We start from the raw sequence: 16,363 nt of genomic DNA, 5'->3' as shown, positions 1-16,363 counted from the left end.
GTGTTTGATGCCAGGGGTCTGTGTAGGGAAATAGGAGCTGCTGCCTGGAAGGGGCTGGGTGAGTAGGCAGGATGTGGTTTGGAGGTAAAGCTGCCGGCCTCATGGATGGAGTTGGAGGGGTGTGGTGGTAAGGAGAAAGAGAACAAGGGTGATTACAAGGCTGCAGCCCGGTAATGGCGGTGCCATTCGCTGAGGTGCATAAGGCTGGGAGGAAGCTTCTCTGGAGGAAATACCCACAGGTGCACGTGTTGTATCTTGGACATTTCGTGTTTGAAGAGATGCCAGGGGAGCAGCTGCGTATATGGATCTGGGCCTAGAGACACAAGCGTGGGAGCTCTTGGCCCAGAGATGGTGAGGGAAGCCATCGGCACCTGTGTGTGGAGTTGGGGGAGACCAGGACCGCGTCCCCAGGAGGTGAAGCGTTTGGAGGTCAGCGAGAGGAGAAGCAGTCAGCAAACGGGTAAACCCGACTGGGCGAAGGCGACAACCTGCCTGTGATAAATCATGCCAGCGCTGCCCAGGCTGCAGATGTGCACTCTGAGGACCCCCCCCCCCCCAGGCACCAGGGGCCTGTCGCTGGGTGATGGATGAAGGCTGCTCCCACCCACCCACCTCCCTCCGGCGCCTACTTCCTGCCACCACCAGGTAGTCCCTCGGGAAGAGAGAAAATAGCTGAGTAGGCTCATCGTGACAGCCTTTTAAAAGTGACTTTTAAAACTTGTTATAATTGTGGATTAAAAGGCCCATTGCTCTGTTTGTGGTGGAAGAAGTCATTTTCGAAGAAATTTCTGGGGAGGTGGAGTGTTCTGGCAAATTGGCGAGGTGGCGTTTGCAGCTCCAGGCTTATATTTCAAAAGCCACTAAAAGCCCCTCAAGAAAGTGCTGCAAAGTAGTCATTTTGAGAAAGGGAAATATTTTGTGTGTGTGGTGGGGGGAGGGAGGAGGAAATGCCCGCTGTGGAGCGTGCAGGTGCAATGGGCAGTGGGAGGAGGAAGCGGGAGGCCCCAAGTCGCTCACACCAGGGTGCCATGCCCACAGGGTGGCTCCTCCAGCTTTCTGCACTCCCTGTGCATACTCCTGCCCCACCCTTGCTGCCACTGTTCCCCCGTTTGGAATGACCACTTCTCAACACCATCCTTTCCAAAGTTAACCCATTTTGCGGACTCCTTTTCCCCAATCTTCCTGGCTCCTAATAGCCTTCGCTGACATCTGGGGGCCCATGACCTCTGTATGCCTGCCACATGTCAGTCACCCTACTGCTGCTCTCCAGTGCGTACCTCTGGTTTTCCACTAGCAGGCTGTGGTATGTGCTGAGAGAGAAGGCCATATAGGTGTGGGTGAACTCCACAGAACCTCACTGGATGCTTTTCTCCTTGCCAAGGGGTCAAGATGCTGTGAGGTTGCTGGTACTTGGCATGCATCCTGTCTCTGTCCGGGGCCTTGTTACTCCCACATGGGGCTGCACCAGCAAACACAGGCAGGATGTGTTTGTGTGTGTGTGTGTGTGTGTGTGTGTGTATGTGCGTTCGTGCACGTGCTTGGCTTTTCTATGGTTGTCAACATCAGGAAAGCTAGACAAGCTGGCCAGGAGAGGACTGCCCAGCAGAACCCCATGGGATTGAGAGATCATTCAGAGTTTGCCTATAAGCACACAACTACCTCCAGCTGGGGACCAGGCAGGAAGGGAGAATTAGGGCCTCCCCAGCCATGGCACCAGGTGTCTCCGGGTCCCAGTGGGATCCCAGGACCTGCCTCAGAGCCTTGTGCTCAGGGTGGCATTGTAGCCACCTGGGCAGGCTTCTGGGAAGACAGAGCTGCTCCCCTGCTAGGAGCTCGAGAGAGGTACAGAGAAGCGGTGCCTATGGACACTGGCTTTCAGGCCTGGAATCTCCTTGAGCCCCCGCCATGGAGCACAGTGGAGTGTTTTAGAGACCTCATGAGTTCTTCTCTGCTGAAGATAGCTTGAGTGGCATTGGATACTGCAGCCAATTTCTAGAGTTTCGGACTAGAGAGATCCTCAGAGACAGCTCAAACCCAGACTTTGTGAAGACGCCAAAGGACCCAGTGTTGGCTCCTAGGTATTGGAATTGTGAGGCTGGTACCCACAGGGGTCTGTGTAAGTCACAGTGTCACAAGACTTGTGGTCATTTAGTCCTAGCTCCGTTCTGAGGGGAAGGGGGACCAGTGGGTCAGGTGAGGCCACAGCCGCCTACATCCTCTTCCTCCCTTTCTCCCTTTCTTCCTTTCTCCCTCTCCTTTCTGCCTGTCCATCTGTCCAACCACCCACTCTAGGCCTCTAGGCTGAGGATACAATGGCTAAGGTCCATGCCCTTGAGTGGGGAGACAGACAGGAACCAGACAGTTACGTGGTCTGTGTGGAGGGTGCCACTTTTGCAGAGCATGGGGCTGTAGGAGCCCATTGATTTGGAGGGACAAGAGGCTTCCTGGGATCTCAGTCATCTCGGGACCTTCCCTGGTAGGACTGGGTACAGCCATCACAGGCTTTAGTGAGGGTGGTTGACCAGGAATGGAGGGGAGACCTGATATGTGCCCCTGTGTTTATAGTTTTTGTTTGTGGTCCTCTTGTAAATGCAGGTTTGTAAGTTTTCTCTCTCTCAAGGTCTCATTGTTGAGCTGACCTAAAGCCATGTCTAGGAACCACATACACGAGAAGGGTTCATGTGTTCACAATAATGAAATCTGGTATTTTTAGACACTTTCCTGGGCAGACACGTCCTCTCAGAACTGGCTTCCCTCAGCTCTCTCTCCCAGCTCCCCTGGGAAATGAGGCAGCTGGGTTAGCTGAATTTCAAAGATGATGACATTCTGAACCTCTAGAAAACACTTTTTTGGATTCTCAAAGCGCATGAATCAAAATGTTATTTTTACTCCTTTTCAGCCTGTTGAGGGGAAGCCTGTGAAGGGGCACAGCAGCCCACAGGGAGAAACCAGGCCGAGCAGCTGTGTGGGAGCAAGCCTGCATCTGAGGGTGAGTGGGGCCTGGTTAGGTTAGATGGGGGGCTGTGTTGATTTGGCTATAGGTGTTGTGGGGTCTCCACATGAAGGAAGTGCTTTTGGGCCTTGTGGTCCTTAGGTGAGGAGCGAGGGATAGGGAAAAGTGTGGAGTGTCTGGGCTTCTGTATGCTGGGTTCCAGAGCTTTGCTGGGTGTTTGTGGACTGTTTGACCTGAGGATATATCTGGGGGAGGAAATGCCGCCCTGAGGTGGACCTCTGGATCAGAGAGAAGGAGCTCAGATATAGCCAGGGGAGATGGACATGAGCTGCTGCCACCCTGGGGACAGACATGGTTGAGAGTGACCCCTAAGAAGGACTAAGAGGAAGAGGGGTCATGAGGAGGATGAGAAGTCCTGGACTCAACACGGTCTGGTCTTCAGTAGAGTTAGGGATGGGCACTGTTCATTTTGAAGCTTCTTGGTTTTGTTTGTTAATCTGATAGCACGGATTTGTTTCTCTGTGGTTAAAAAACACACTTTTGTGCTTATCTGAGATACAGCTGTGTCAGGGACAATTTGGAAAGTGGTTGGGGTGGAGAATCACTGGTAAGCAGGGGTGGAGGAGAGCAGGGAGAAAAGGGGATGCGTGGGGCAGGGTCTGGAGGGTCTCAGGGGGTGTCAGCGTCTTAAGTGCTTGGGAGCTGCTGTGATTCCCAGAGTACTCCAGGAGACTCCCCTCCCGCCATGACATACCTACATTCCCAAACCACCTGTCCATGTGAATACTAGCTTGGGTACTGCATTTTCCTTACTCACTGGTGGTCATTCTGGGTAGGGAATTTAAGCCTCATAGAAAAGGGGGCCTATTTCCCAAGACCTCACAGAGACTTGGCTCCTGTGAATGTTTGTATCTCTCTCCTGAACTTCCTCTAGATACCATTTCACTCCATTCAGAGTGTCCTGTTGGGTATAAGTCTTGGGAGATGCTCTTTCAAAGCTACCTGTGGCCCTCTGAATGATACTGGGAAATGACATATTCTCTGCTCCCGTCTTGGACATTCTTAGTGACCATCAGTGTATCACGGGATCTGGGAAGTCCTTCTGTAAAAGAAGTCTGTTAACCTTTCTTTCTTTTTAAAAATTTAATGTTTATTTATTTTTGACAGACAGAGAGAGAGAGAGCATGAGCAGGGGAGGGGCAGAGAGAGAGGGAGACACAGAATCCAAAGCAGACTCCAGGCTCTGAGCTGTCAACACAGAGCCCAACACGGGGCTTGAGTTCACAGACTGCAAGATCATGACCTGAGCCGAAGTCGGACACTCAACCGACTGAGCCACCGGGTGCGCCCCCACTTTTTAAAAAAATGTTTATTTATTGATTTTGAGAGAGAGAAAGAGAGCATGCACAAGTGGGGGAGGGGCAGAGAGAGAGGGAGAGAGAATCTCAAGCAGGCTCTGCACTGTCAGCACAGAGCCTGATGCAGGGCTTGAAGTCACAATCCCATGAGATTGTGGCCTGAACCAAAATCAAGAGTCAGGTGCTTATGCAACTGAGCCACCCATGTGCCCCTGTTAAACTTTCTTCAACCTAGTGTTTCCCAAACATATTTGACCACAGATCCCTTTTGTTACAGAAAGCCTATGAAAACCCTATGCCAGTCTCCTCCCCCAACATATGCATCTTGGAGGGCTTGATTACTCCCTCCTCTCCTGCTAACTACACTTTGAACTCCCAAGCTCTGAATTTCCTCTCCCATGGTGGAAGTTAGGTAGGGCATTTATCATCGGGCCTGCAGTGGCTTCCCCTGAGCTTGTGACGGTCCTGCGAGAGCCAGGGCACAGACGCATCTGTTCAGGCAGCACAACTCAGCTGCAGCTTGCAGGCCAGTTGCTTCCTGGTTCAGCCAGAGCAGCTGGCCCAATGGCCAGTGTGTATGTTCACCTTCATGGCCAGATGAAGCTCACCTCAGCCCAGAAAGCTCCGCAGAGAACAGGACGTGAGCAGAAACACTCCATCTGTCCAATCTCTTCTCCCTACTGCAGCAGCCCAGGTCCCAGGCTGTTCTGACTGCCTTGTTTTGCATATAGCAATGAAATATTTAAGGAAATTCTTCTCATTTTGAAAACCTTTTAGTCAAGGCAGCAGGGGCAGCCTGAACATGTGACAGAAATCCCTGAAGCTTGGAGAGAGGAGCAGAGGGACATAGAGGAAGAAGGAACCACTTCAGAGGTTGGGGCTTCCACCAGAGGGGTCAGGAATGGTTCAGGGGTGGCCGTCTTCTCCCATCTTCCCCCTGATGGCCATGCAACATGGGTGCCACTGACCTGGAGCCTGAGTGGACATGGTTCTCCTGAGTGCTGGGATGGAGTCCTGGCCTGGGAGGCTTATAGTGTGTCCCTGAGAAGTAGTTGTCTCTCTCAGAGATTGGGTTTCTCCACTGATAAGACCACATGTTAGTCCAGATGCTCTCTGGGGCTCCAGCATTCCATTTGGAAGCTGGTTTGTCTGTTTACATTGGTTTGTTACCAATGCTGCCTCTATTCCCAATGAGATGAATTGAATCCAAGGGCTATCCTGGAAGGGAGGGCTGTACCTAGAAGGCTCACCCAGTTGTCACCTGCAGTGGCTCACACAGACCTGGCTTTCCTGCCCACAGGGATGGGGCAGCTACATGTAAGGGTCATTGTGGTGCCACATTTGTGTGCTGACCTTCTGGGGATAGCTCTATGACTTGACTTATTTTGGGTGTCCTCACAGTGTTATGTCTGCAACCCTGACTGTGTCAGGGATGGGGTCTGCTCCTGGCAGGACATAGCATTTGTAGTACAAAGTGCCAGCCTCTTCAAGACTTTGCTTGGCCCTCTGTCCTGCTTCTCCACTGCCCTGGCTCCTGGCCTGGGCAGACCTGACCTGACCCAAGTCAGAGGTGACCCTGGAATGGCCAGAGCGTCTGCAGAGCCTGAATCTGTGCCTCTCTGGTGATGCAGCCTCTCCATGTTCAAGGGCACGTGCATGCCCATCTCCCAGGGAAGGGGTGAGCAGCTCCCCCTCGGATGATTGATTAACATCCTACATTTCCCTTTGCCAAGGAGTCTCAGAAGCACACAGGCAGATGGCTTCTCTAGGAATTCCTCTGGGGAACCAGGCTTCTACAAATCCACATGTGGAAATCCAATATTCAAATGAGAGAAGAAATTGGGAAAGAAAATATGCTCTTCCCCTCTCTCAGTTAAAATCTGAATGCAGAGCTGGAGTGATCAGAAATAGCTTCCACTCTCCCATGGCTGCCCTCCCTGTCAGAGGAAGAAGAACAGACCTGGGGCTGCTTCTAACTCACTCTAGCAAAGAGGCCTCCAAAGGGCTACTGCAGGGAGATGTGAGTCTGAGGAAGGTAGTCCCAATTCAATTGAACAGGCTTTGCTTAAGCAACTGCTGTGCACTGGGCCTAAGCTTGACCTAGCATGGGATCAGGTCCCATCATGTATGGCTTAAAAAGCACAGACTCTTGGCACAGATCTAGGTTCTAGTTCTGGCTCTGCCTGTTCCAGCTGCGAGACCTTGATCCAGGAGCTTAGGCTGTCTGAGTTCCAGGTTCTCAGTCTGTAAAATGGGCTCGTAATATCTGTCTCACAGGGCTATTGAAAGGATCAAATGAGTGCATGCATATGACATGTTTAGCACAGGGCCTGGCTTGGATTATAGCACACGCTCATCAATCACATGACCACCAGGTAGTCAGAGGAGATGTGCTCTGTGTTAGCAATGACAGAACGGAGCCCGAGGTTGGATGAGTTTTCCTAAAATCATGTGGGCTGTTACTGATAAAACAGTGCTGGGATTAGGGTCTTTCAGTTTTGCAGTAGGACAGATGTCTAGGTGGGGGTCCCTGCCCAGGTGTCAGGTGGTCTCGGATGAAGAAGACACTGGTCAAGGTGGGGGGTGTGCTCTGTTGTCCCTGCTTTTTGGCAGAGATTGGGCCACTAAGAACACATTTCTTACTTTAAGTGTTTTCTTCCTCCTCAAGAAAAGTGTTGATAGAATTCTCAGGCATTAGAATAGCTACCTGGATCCATTCCCCTAGGTGGGCAAAGGCAGTCTCTCTGTGGCAGGAGAATTTGGGGTCCCTTTCCCCCGAGCCCTGACCTTCCCCATCCTGCCCTGCGCCCATGTTTTATGGTGTGCTGCTTGCTCTCTGGCATTTGCCTTCTCTTGTTCCTTTCCCTGAGATTTGGTCCCATTAATGTTTATGAGCAAATAAAACTTGGATTGCTGCTTTGGGCCATGGGATCACTGCTGACTTGGGGAGGGACATCTAATTTAACATAATCCTGCTCCTTCGACTTTCCATGACTTCCACTGTATTCTCCTCTGGGAAGATGAGCAAAAGGAGTGGAAATGTGGTTAAAGCATAGGCCTCGCCTTCCTTTCCTCTCCTTGGTGCTGTCAGTCTGTTGCTGGGTGGGGGTGAGGTGGGACAAGAGTCAGACGGAGTGTTGGAAACACAGATTTTGTTGTATGTGGATTCCCACATGGACACAGACATGCAGGGATGAGGAGCTTTGGAGACTCATGAGCTCTGGGGTGTCATGAGTGGTGTGTCAGTTGGTTTCCCACAGAATGAGCAGGGCTGGTGGATATGTTTGATCACAGGCATGAGGTTGCCCCATTCCTTCCTGGAGCAAAAAACTGAACAACCTAAGTCATTACTTCAAGGATAAAATCTAGTCAGACTGGTGTGTGGGACCATGTATACCCTCATGTTTGTGCCGTGTGTATCATTTTTATTTTCCTAAGCGCACAGAGTCCTGTTTGGGCTTCTTTCCAGGACTTTGGAGGAGCAGTCTTTGGGGGGGGCAGGGTGGGGACTGAGGGAGGGGAGGGCCGCACAACAGCTGCCTCAGGTGAGAGGCTGCACTTGGCTGCATCATAGAGTTGCATCTCGAGGACGGGCAGCATATTCCTTCTGGGGCCGTTGACGGGGCTGTGAGCCAGGCAGGAGGAAGGTAATTATATCATTTCATGTCACTCTTGTCTCAAGGGGCCAAATTAGCTGACTCTCCAAAACTAGGGTTTACTTTTGACTTTTTAATTTACAGTCTGATGCAGATGGATACTAGTTCACTCTTAAATTTTTTCTGGAACAGCTGAGGTGTGCCTGGCACAGTGGGCAAGACTGAGGGGAACAAACATGGCTCTGAACCCTGAAGATCTCACAGATTAGCAGGAATATGGGACAGACCACACCTGTGACGGTACTCAGGAGGATGGGAAAATGGGTGGAAGAAAGGTATGGGGAAAGTCAAGGGTAGGCACTCCTATGTAGGACGCATAGTCTCCACGGGAGCCCGGCAGGTGGGCTGGCCTTTAGAGGACACACTTCATTTCCACAGGAGGAGAGGGGATGGTCAAGTCTTCAGGGAATGGTCTGCCCAAAACAGGTGTGTACATAGAGAGACAAGGGCTATTTGTTAAGAGGTTTTGTGGAGAGGGGTCCTGGGAAAGTGGCTGGAAGAAGTGACATCCTGAGCATTTGCAGATGCTCAAGAGGGTATTTGTTGAAGAGGTATGTGAATCAATGGATGAGCCTTCACTTATCTGACACATATTTACTGAATGACTACTATGTGCTGAACACTTTGCTAGGGGCTGGGTATGCAGCTATAAACAGGTAAATATCACTCTCTTGTGAGTTTATATTCTAGCAGGAGAATATAGCACACAAGTAAACATAACACATAAATAATATACGCAGCATGTTAGGAAGAACTAAGTAAGTATAAGGGGAAAAGAATGAGTAGCACCAGGTAGGGGGATGGGAGCATCAGGGGTATACATGTATGTTTGGGCAGAGACTGCAGTTTTGACCAGGATAGCAGGGTAGGCCTCTTTGACAGGGTGACATTTTAGCAGTTGAAGAAGGATGCAAGGAATGATCTAGATGCATATTTGGGGGAAGAGCCTTTCAGGCAGAGGGAATAGCAATTTTGTGAGAGTCTGATACAGGAGTGTGCCTGGTGTACTCAAGGAGCAGCAGAGGCCAGTGTGGCTGTAGCAGGGTGAACAAGGAGGCAGTGGTAGCAGGGAAGGCCAGAGAGCCCCTGGGGGCCTTGAAGGTCAGCATAGGGTTTGGACTTCACCCTCAGTGATGTGGGGAGCCTCTGGGGGATTTTGACTGGAAGAGAGAGATGATGTACCTTCTGTTTTTTTTTTTAATGTTTATTTTTGAGAGAGAGAGAGAGAGAGAGAGAGAGAGAGATCCAGGGAAGAGCAGAGAGAGAGAGAGGGAGACACAGAATCCGAAGCAGGCTCCAGGCTCTGAGCTCTCAGCACACAGCCTGATGTGGGGCTTGAACTCACACCCTGAAATCATGACCTGAGCCAAAGTTGGACACTCAACCAGCTGAGCCACCGGGCACCACTGTAGCTTCTGTTTTAAAGGCATTATTTTGTGTGATGTGTGAAAACCTGACCTTTTGGGAGGCAAGGCTGGAGGCAGAGAGGCTAGCTGGGAGGCTGCTGTGGCCTCTAGGTGAGAGGTGATGGCGGCCTGGGCTACAGTGGTGCCGTGGAAGTGGTGAGAAGTGGTTCCATTTGGGACATAGATTTCTTAACAGACTGAATGTGAGTGTGTGAGATGGGGGAGTCTAAGATCTGCCCGGGCTTCAGCCTCAGCAGCTGGGCCTGGCCAGGCTTTGGGTGGAGCACACTGGAGTTGGATCAGAGCTGATTTGATGGGCTGGAGATGCCTGTCTTGTATCTGCATGGAGATATGTGTGTGTGGGGTAGCTGGCTTTCTGGAAAGAGGGTGGGGCTAGAAACATGAACTTAGAGGCTGTTGGCTTTTAGATGGTGTTAAAGCCATGAGATGGGATGAGACCATGGAATGAGATGGGATTGTAGAGAGAGGCTACCATGTTATTTAGTTTTAAGAGCCACACATTCTGTTAAGCACTTCCCAGCATCCCTGTCTTTGTCTCCACCACAACCTGATGAAATAGCAGCTATTATTTTTCCCATTTAGTGAAGAGGAACCTGAGGATCAGAAGGGTTAAGTAAATGACTCAAGATCACACAGCTCCTAAAGGTCAGAGCTACGGGTACCTGGGTGGCTCAGTCAGTTGAGTGTCTGACTTTGGCTCAGGTCATGATCTCACGGTCTGTGAGTTTGAGCCCTACATCGGGCTCTGTGCTGACAGCTCAGAGCCTGGATCCCACTTCAGATTCTGTGTCTCCCTCTCTCTCTCTCCCTTTCTCCCACCCACACTCTGTCTTTCTCTCAAAAATAAACATTAAATTTTTTTTTAAAAAAGTCAGAGCTAGAATTTACATGTAGATCTGTCTGATTCCAAGTTATTTTTTTAATCATTGTACTTATTGGCCCTCTAAATTATAGACCTAATTCTGTGCTTGGTGGGCAATCTACTGAGGTATTTTTTTTCCCCCGCTGTGGTTTTTGAACAGAGAAGGGACTCAAAGCTGTGGGCTAGCTAGGAAGATGCATCTGGAACCTGGGGGGCTCCTGAACAATGTACTGGGGAGAGGAGGTGGAGAGGTGGAGACCAGGAAATGAGTATAGAGAAGGTTTAGACCACATGGTGGGAGTTTAAAAAGGGGCCTGGAGGATGGATTTCCTGGAGGGGAGAGCCAAGTTGTGGCAAACCCAGTATTATGAACTGAATGTTTGTGTCCCCCTGAAATTCATATGTTGAAGCCCTAACGTCCACTATGGCAAACCAAGAAAATAACTAAGGTTAGATGAGGTAATTAGGATGGGTCCCTGTCTGATATGGTTAGTGTCCTTACACAAAGCGACGGCAGAAAGCTCAGGTACGTGCTCTTTCTCTGTGTTCACACACTGAGAAAAGGACCTCATGAGGAGGAGGCCATCTGTAAGCCTGGAGGAGACCTCTCACCAGAGACTCAGTTGGCTAGAAGCTTGATCTTGGGCTTCCCAGCCTCCAGAACCGTGAGAAGTGTCTGCTGCCTCCCAGTCCGTGGTGCTGTGTTATGACCTGAACAGGCAAATACACACAGACCCTTTGGTAGTCTGGCTTTTTCCAGAGCTGTGTGCTTCTTGCCAGGCTGCAGGGCCTAGCAGTGTGGTAACTGGTTTCTTAAAGGACTTCTTCCTCCCACCCCCACTAAACAATTCAGTGGATTTGAATGGGCCGGAAGACTTATTGAACAATTATCTGCTGATTAGCTTCCTTGTGGAGTCTAGAGAGAATTGTTGGAAGAAAATTGGTAAATTCTTTTCATTCTTAATAAAACCTAACATTATCTTGCTAATGCCTGATATTAAGAGTTCAAAGTCATCTCTACACCACTGATCTTCAAAGGAAGAGATTGCCTAATTTATTTGACAAGGCCTGAAAAAATATGGGTGAAGCTCCTTTCAGATGGGGATTTTATTTAATTTTTTAAAAATCTTTTAAGCATTTTTTTTGTATAAAAATTGGTGTAGTTTTTTTTTTTCCATTTGAAAACACCAGCATGTGGGGGAGAGATGCAAACAAAAAACAAAAAAGATACTTTTATAACATTTTCACTGTTGAGAAAAGAAAAAAGTCGTTCCACTAGAATTGAAAAGTCCAAAGATGAAATAATTTCATTTTCTTCTCTTAAAGGCTATAAAAGACCCTGCTTATGGATTCCATCTCTGTGTCCAGAGAAGCCATGTTACTCTTCAGTGGCCCAGGAGTTCAGGATTAAAGAAAGATCAGCCCAAGTTTCCGGGCACATAGTCTAAGCAGAAGGGTGGAAACATCAGGGGATCCAAAACCTCGCCCTGCAGCAATATTGTGTGTGTGTAGGGGGGAAGGTGTGTCCCTGAGCCAGAACCCTAGAGGTACCACATCTGCTTCCTTTTACCTTCCAGAATATTGGGTTAAAAAAAAAGTCAAAGTGACATACTGTTTGGGGAAACTATTTTAGGAGTAAGAAAAGCTTTAACAGATTTTACTATAGATGGGAGAAGAAAGCTATCAAGAAGTTCCCACCACAAGGCAAACATACTTTACTTTTCTGGAACTCCTGTAGTATAGGAGGTCAGTTTTGATTTCTTTTCCCAATAGACTAGATTGGTTGAGTAGGCATTTTGGCTAATAACCACAGGGTAACCACAATCCAGGGCCCAATTCCCTATAAAGTCACCCCAGTGCCAACAAATGGTGTGTTGGTTCCTTATATCCTGCAACTGGGAAATTTCCTAATGCTTTAGGATGGGAATTTAGAACATTGAATAAATTTGCAAGATGGCTGACTCCCCACTACGCTTGCCACATTCTCGCTCTTGGCTTCCACTGAATCTGCGTGTTCAGTTATGGCTTGTGCGTCCCTGAGCATTCCAAGGTCACTGAGGGGCAGGAACCCCTTCTGGGAAGGCTGGGGTGGTTGCTTCCATCCCTGGTCTGAAGGGTACTCTGGTCTCATGCTGTTTGATTGAGCTACTTTTAAAGAAGGTGCAGAGAGGTAGGTGCACTCAGTGTGGTCAGCATCTTGGGAAGTGGATATTTCTGGGATCTTAATGTTTTCTCTCCTTTTCCTGAGAAAACCCTTTCTTAAAAAAAATGAGTTGTCAACTGCTCTTGAGGCCCTATAAATTGATTTTGGCTCTGTCCATTACAGGTAGCTTCTGTGTGAAGAACTGTATAAATCTTACTCAGTCAGGGAGTGTTTAAAATGGCAAATTTCAGAGTAAAGGTTTAACAAAAACCATAAATAAAACTTCAGAAGTAATGGAAGTGTTTATAAGCATCTGTGGAATTCTGTGCTAGAACAGTGGATGCGGTTCATGTGCCAAGAGATTGACAGAGGGCTGTGTTTACGGTGGGAGAGAGAATATCCATCTTTATTTGGCCTCTGCTCAGAGGCTGGACTTGGAGAAGCTTTGGCTGTGAGCAGGGCTCGTGGCTAGGCTCATGAGGGGAGTTTATCACTGTCAGGGGCCATGGCAAGCCTGGACTCGAGAGTCGGCCAGTGGGAGAGAAACTTGCCAAGGACCAGCGCCTTGAACCCACCAAGCTTCCAGACCTCCTGCGTGCCTTGCATAATGGGAGATGCTAAAGTCACAGTGATCTCGGGCGCATGAGTGGTTCAGTTCGTTGAGCGTCCGACTTTTGCTCAGATCGTGATCTCACTGTTCACAGGTTTGAGCCCTGCGTCAGGCTTTGTGCTGACAGCTCAGAGCCTGAAGCCTGCTTCGGATTCTTTATCTCCCTCTCTCTGCTCCTCCCTACTCACACTCTGTCTCTTTCTCTCTCAAAAATAAATAAACAGTAAAAAAATTTTTAAAAAATCATGGTGATCTCATAATTCTGGCACTAAGCCATGGGGCATTTGAAGCAATGTGTCTGCTCCCTGTTTTCTAGCTAAGGAAACTGAAGCAAAGGGGCGTTTGTGACTTGCCCAAGTCCTCCAGCAAGCCGTTATTGGAGGCTGGAGTACAGCCAGTGGTTCTCAGTACCTAGCCTGAGTGGTACCTCCTACGTTTCCTTCCTTCCCATTTAATTCCACCTCTCTGAACAGTTACTGAATCTGCTCCATGCCTGGAGCTGGGCTGGGTACCAGATTGTGGGAAGATGCATCAGCATGCAAGGGTTTTTATTTTGCCTCCTCTGGTGTGCTCTCTTCCCTCTGCTGGGACTTGCGCACATAGAAGGCAGTGTAGAACTAAGCCAAGGTAATTGTCACTCACCCATTCACTCATCCATTCATTCAACAAGCATTTGATGAGCACCTGCTATGTGCCAGGTTCTATGCTTGGTGCTCAGTAAGTAATAATGGGCAAGTATTTGGTGCAAGGGAAAAGTTTGAAGGTTGGCCCAGAACAGGGGAAATTGGTGGGTGGGTGGGGGTAGGTGGAAGCTTCCTGGAGAGGTAGGGCTGAGCTGGACCCTCAAGGAAGGCAGGGTTTGAACAGATGGGCAGCTTCCAGGTGGGAGAGGCAGAGCAAGCCAAGGCCCCGGGTATGAGTGTGTGTCAGATAACCAGACAGCAGGTGGGCCACTCTGGTCAGTGTCACCTGTGGGATGGGGCGATCTCAGTCCTCTGGAGCTTGTTGCTCCGGCCATTGGACTCCAGCCTGGAGTCCTTTTTTGGCTGCACCCAGGAGCTGAAATATGGGCCTCTAGTGCTGGGGGTGGTGCATGGGTGTGCTGGTGGGGATAGCTCCCTTTTTCTTTTTAATGTGTATTTATTTTTGAGACAGCCACTCTGAGACAGAGTGTGAGTGGGGGAGGAGCAGAGAGAGGGGGACACAGAATCTGAAGCGGGCTCCAGGCTCTGAGCTGTAAGCAGAGAGCCCAACTTGGGACTCGAACTTACAAGCTGTGAGATCATGACCTGAGCCAAAGTCAGACACTTACCCGACTGAGCCACCAGGCCCTCCTTGGTATGTAGCTCCATTTTCTTCTTACTCTTGCTCTTCTGGGAACAGTGCAATGTCCCGGTTCTGCCAGAAAACTATTGCATTGTGAGGCTCTCACACCAGCAACCTTTTGCTCTCTACCAGGCAGATTGGGGTCAGACTGTGGCCTTTGTCCACCCTTGTCTCTTGTCCTGGTGTCCATCTTATTTCCCCCAGGCAGCCTGGGTTCTCTGAGGGTGGTCTCCACTAATCCCAAAGAGCCCAGCGTAGGCCTGGACACATGCTGAGTGTTGCCAGGTAAAACAGAAGATACTCAGTTAAATTTGAATTTCAAATAAACAGAAAATCATATTTTAGTATAAGTAGGTCCCAAATATTATATAGGTTATTGCATGCAATGTTTGGGACATAATTATACTAAGTAATTATTTGTTATTTATTTGAAATTCACATTTAGCTGGGTATCCATTTAAAAAAATTTTTTTTAAATGTTTATTGTTGAGATGGACACACACACACACACACACACACACACACACAGAGTACAAGTGGGGGAAAGGCAGAGAGAGAGGGAGACACAGAATCTGAAGCAGGCTCCAGGCTCCAAGCCGTCAGCACAGAGCCCGATGTGGGGCTCGAACTCACGGGCTGTGAGATCATGACCTGAACCGAAGTCAGACGCTCAACTGACTGAGCCACCCAGTCTCCCCTGGGTATCCATTTTTTTAAACTAAATCTGACAACTCAACCCTAAAAGGCTTGCTGATTAGTTATTGAAGCTCAAGGATTTCTAGGTTCATGGAACACACACAGTTTTAGGAATTAGATGCACCAAGAAGTATAGAATGGAGCAGAGATTAGGAGCCTACATTTTGAGTAAGACTGTCAGGGTCTCATTTACTAACCACGGGGCCTTGAGCAAGTTATTTACCTGTCCAAGCCTCTGTTTTCTTATCTGTGAAATGGGAACAGTGATAGTCCCTATGTCATGAGTCAGAAATAAATGAGATAATGCCTTGCTAGCATAGTACCTGGCGCTTGAAAGTCTTGACAGAGTGAAAGGCACCATTACTATTGTTACTATCATTTTTGTTTTTGCTTTTGTTACCCTACGGGGCAAAAAGCAGGTGCTCTCTAGCTGCCCCCCCAAAAATCCTCTGTTCCCTCGACTCCTGCTTTTCTTTTCCTGTCCCCTGAGTGTATTTTCTAAGTGAGGCAGCCTTGGTTTCCTGAGACCTGTCAGATCTCTGTCCCTGCTGCCATGCCTGCACCTGGTACGGCTAAGTTTCTGCCCACACGTGTGGCTTGGGTAGCAAATCCTTCAGTACACTTTATAATGGGACATAGATCATTACAGATGGGACTCAGGTTTTACAAAATATTTTAGGAGGTAGATAAATTAGATCATGAAAAGTGCATAAGGGACATCAATTATGCAGGAGCCAGAAGAATGATTATAAAGTGATCTGGCCTTAGTTTTGGCCCATGAAACATTTAATGGCTGCCATTAAAGTAGAAAATATTCCTTGCTTCCTACTTGAGAGAAGTGGGCTGGTGGGGTCGCCGTTTTGCCCAAGGAGGGATTGTAGACCACATGATGACCTCCTTTGCCTGTGGGCATCTGAGGAGTAAAAGGTCACTTGGGAGGAAGAGAAAACTGGTGCTGGACTTTTTGAGGTGGAAGAATCCTGGGGCTCCAGGACCACGCGGGGCCAGCTGAGGGCCTGGCTGAAAGGCTCTCCTGGCTCTCTTAATCCAGGGCAGAAAGTGCACACCAGAGTATCATGGTGGAGTTGTTAGACACCTTGAGTCCTGGTCCTCAAAAGTCCCCCAAAGCTGTCATGTTTGTCCTATCTCCTGCCCAATAGCAGTGCAGACCTGACCCTCAGTGGGCTGCCATCTGCCAAATTCTCTGGGCCTGGAGTCTGCTGGAGAATATGGGCATCCAGGGAGAAGGGGCAGGTGATCATGATCCCGTGAACACGCTGTCCACATCTTCTTTCTCCCCGAAGCTTTGGCAAAACCATGGCTGGCCCCACA

At 49.1% G+C, this 16,363-nt stretch overlaps 1 protein-coding gene across 2 annotated transcripts in view; it reads left to right on the top strand.

Moving 5' to 3' along the window:
- The window catches only part of FSTL4 (follistatin like 4), a 725,054-nt gene that overhangs the window by 130,424 nt on the left and 578,267 nt on the right, over positions 1–16,363 (top strand). For both annotated transcript variants that reach the window (XM_019831942.3, XM_045058882.1), the window contains one exon: positions 2,900–2,989. The gene's annotated coding sequence lies outside the window, so the exon portion shown is untranslated. Of the gene's footprint in view, positions 1–2,899; positions 2,990–16,363 lie in introns of those variants that run through there.

Source organism: Felis catus, chromosome A1 (genome assembly GCF_018350175.1).
Source record: "Felis catus isolate Fca126 chromosome A1, F.catus_Fca126_mat1.0, whole genome shotgun sequence".
Classification (NCBI taxonomy): Eukaryota; Metazoa; Chordata; class Mammalia; order Carnivora; family Felidae; genus Felis; species Felis catus.
This window is presented reverse-complemented; position numbering and strand designations above follow the sequence as displayed.